This window comes from Cebus imitator, unplaced genomic scaffold (genome assembly GCF_001604975.1).
Source record: "Cebus imitator isolate Cc_AM_T3 unplaced genomic scaffold, Cebus_imitator-1.0 Scaffold453, whole genome shotgun sequence".
Taxonomy (NCBI): Eukaryota; Metazoa; Chordata; class Mammalia; order Primates; family Cebidae; genus Cebus; species Cebus imitator.
The window spans coordinates 532,283-535,703 of record NW_016107768.1 but is presented as its reverse complement, the minus strand read 5'-3'; the positions used below and the strand labels follow the sequence as shown (position 1 = coordinate 535,703).

Below are 3,421 nucleotides of genomic sequence, written 5' to 3'. Positions count from 1 at the left end.
AAAAGAAAAAAGGAATAAAGAAGGAAAGAAGAACCCTGGGCTTCTGACATCATTATAAGTCACTGAAGGTACCATACCAGGAACTGACCTTATCTCTAGATATTTGGTTATGTCAAACAACAAAATCTGAAGCTCTTCAAGGTAGTTTAAATTGTGGGTTTATGCTACCTACAACCAAAAAGCTTACTGATATATATGTGATATTATTGAATGGTTTCTATCACCTAAAATTTGTGCTCAATCTTAATGTGGATAAAAATTGACATCACATTCATTCGCATTTTCCTTTTATTAATAATGTTGAGTATTTTTCACATGTATGTTGACTTTTGTATTTCTTCTACTGTGAATTGCTTATTCATGTCCCATCTTACATTTTTCTATTGGGTTGTCTGTTGATTTATAAGAGTTCTTTAAGTATAATATATATTAATCCTTTGTGTATTTTATATCTTGCAAATACTCCCTCCCACAGAGAATTTTTGTGTCTTGGATTTTTTTTTTTGGTTTGATATAGTCAAATCTACCCATTTTTTCTTTTCTATTTTTTTAATCTGTGTCTTACATAAGAAGGCCTTCTCTATTTCAGCATGATTGTTCTTAAATCTCCTATTTTTTCAATATTTTAAAGTTTAGGTTTTGTGATTAGCTTTTTAATATGTCACCCATTTATTTTTGTGGTGGCACAAGGTTAAATTCCAACTTTATTTTTCAAAATGAATAGGAAGTCTTCCCAACATCATTCTGAACATCACCTCCCACTACCTAAAATGCCATTTTCATCAAAAACTAAAGTGCCATAAATTGATTTGTGTTTCTGGATCTTCTATTCTGTATTACTAATCTGTCGCTTTTTGTACAAGTTTAATTCTAAAACTTGAGGACCACACTCTGATATCTGGGTAGGGCAAGCCTCTCCGCCACTACTTATCAAAATGTTTCCCAGTTAGTCGTATGCTTTTTCTTCTCCAGATTAATTTTAGTATATGTTTACCAAATTCTGGGGATTTTATTTGGATTGCAGTGACTCCAAAGACTGCCTTGGGGAGCACTGTCATCTTTACAATGTTGGGTAATTCCATTTTGAGAGTGTCTCTGTTTTTAGGGTTTGATTTTTGGCTTTTATAATAATGTTGTCGTCATCATTTTATAGTTCTTTTTTCATTATTGCTCTCGCCCATTTCTTGTTAGGGTCATTATATCAGTATTCTTGGTGTTTTGTGCATTTTATTGTGAATATGATTTGGATCTTTTATTCTTCTCGTTTTCTAATTAGTTATTTCTAGTATATAGAGAAGCTATTAAAGTGTGGAGGTTAATTTTGTGCCTAGTCATCTTACTGACCTATCTTATAGGACCCAACTCTTTGTCAGTTGATTTGCTTGCACTTCCGAGCTAGGTTATATAAAATAACGTTCTTGATTTAGTTTAACGTGTTTGCCCTTGACATTGTTTCATCTGACACCAATATGACCATACTTGCTCTTTTCATCAACCTTTTCCTGGGAAATATTTCCTCATGTCTTTATTTCCGAACTTATTGTGTGTGCGTATGGTATGTATGGGTTGTATATTTGATTTAGATCTGTTTTTTAAGCCAGGTGCGGTGGCTCACACCTGTAATCCCAGGACTTTAAGAGGCCAAAATGTGTGGATCACCTAAGGTCAGGAGTTTGAGACCAGCCTGGCCAGGCATGGTGACACATGCCTGAAGTCCCAGCTACTCAGGAGGCTGAGGCAGGAGAATCCCTTGAACCCAGGAGGCCGAGGTCGCAGTGAGCCAAGACCCTGCCACTTCAATCCAGCCTGGATGACAGAGTAACACTCTGTCTCAAAAAACAAACAAAAGATCTGTTTTCTTGTTTGTTTTTTGTTGTTGCTATTTACTTTTTATTTCATAATCATAAACTTAACTCTGCAATTCAGCTAGGTGTGGAAAGGAATAAGAAAACCATGGAACCCAAAGGGAACTACAGCGAGAGCGCAAAGATTCTAGCATCCCGTGAGCAAATGGGGTAGAGGAGTGCTCTCCTGAGCTACAGAAGGAATGGTCTGGTGGTTAAGTTAAACACAAGTCAAGCTCATTAGAGCTGTCCACAGTCAACAATGGTGATCTTCCTGCTGGTCTTGCCATCCCTGGACCCAAAGCGCTCTGTGGCCTCCACAATATTCATGCCTTCTTTCACCTTGCCAAAGGCCACATGCGTGCCATCCAACCACTCAGTCTTGGCAGCGCAGATGAAAAACTGGGAACCATTTGTGTTGGGTCCAGCATTTATCATGGACAAGATGCCAGGACCTGTATGTTTCAGGATGAAGTTCTCATCATGAAATTTGTCCCCATAGATGGCCTTACCACCAGTGCCATTATGGTGTGTGAAGTCACTACCCTGACACAGAAACCCTGGAATAATTCTGTGAAAGCAGAAACTTTGTAACTAAATCCTTTCTCTCCAGTGCTCAGAGCATGAAAGTTTTCTGCTGTCTTTGGAATCTTGTCTGCAAACAGCTCAAAGGAGATGTGGCCCAAGGGCTCACCATCAACAGCCGTGTTGAAGAACATGGTAGGGTTGACCATGGCTGATAGTACAGGGCTCCCGGCAGTGTCTGCAAAGCCAAGATCTGTTTATTAAACAAGACTGTTGAAACTCAAATCTTAGAACATCTTTCCATTCATTCATTCAACAAATATTAATTGAAGGACTCAGCAGTGAACAAAACCAATTCCAGCCCCTGCATTCATGGTGCTCACACTCGGCATTTGGCATACTCTACTCACACACTTGCTATGGTCCCTGTTGTGTCTGCATTTATTCCTGTCACCTTGTCTTATGCTTTCTCTTTCCATGTGTTTTATTATTTTTTCCCCCTCATTTGCCTTTTATTGGATTGGGATTTTTTCCTTCTTTACTGGTCTGGAAATTACACATCTTATTTCTGTTTTTCTAGTAGTTGCCAGTACATTTTGACAAATGATTAAAATTTAAATTTGCTATTCATCCCTAGATTTACTATCTGTAACTTCTCCTTAACTATATGAAACTCTTAGACACTAACAGCGTTTCTGTCCTACTATTCTCTCCTACAGCATAGTAATTCAGAAATTTAGTTCCAGACTATTACGGAACTAAATTTACACTATGCATCATGTTTATTTAGATTAATTACAACTTTCACTGATGACTTTGCTCAACATTATTTTGCATATTCCATAGTCTTACATCTTAAATCCATTTTTTCTTGTTGCTACAATTCATTCCCAAGAAATTCTTTCAGAAAAGTTCTGTGAAAGGAACACTTTCCGAGTCATTACATGTCCTAATCACCCTAGCCAAAAGTGGGATTCTCTGATTAGTCATATGTGGATCCCAGGCTTCGCCCTGTGGCCTGGGTTGGGGTGGTCCTGAATTCATAGTCCCAT

The 3,421-nt window shown here is 37.9% G+C and overlaps 1 pseudogene; it reads right to left on the bottom strand.

The window, feature by feature from the left end:
* Positions 1 to 2,010: 2,010 nt before the first annotated feature.
* On the bottom strand, positions 2,011 to 2,608 carry LOC108291425 (annotated as a pseudogene).
* Between the last annotated feature and the right edge of the window lie 813 nt (positions 2,609 to 3,421).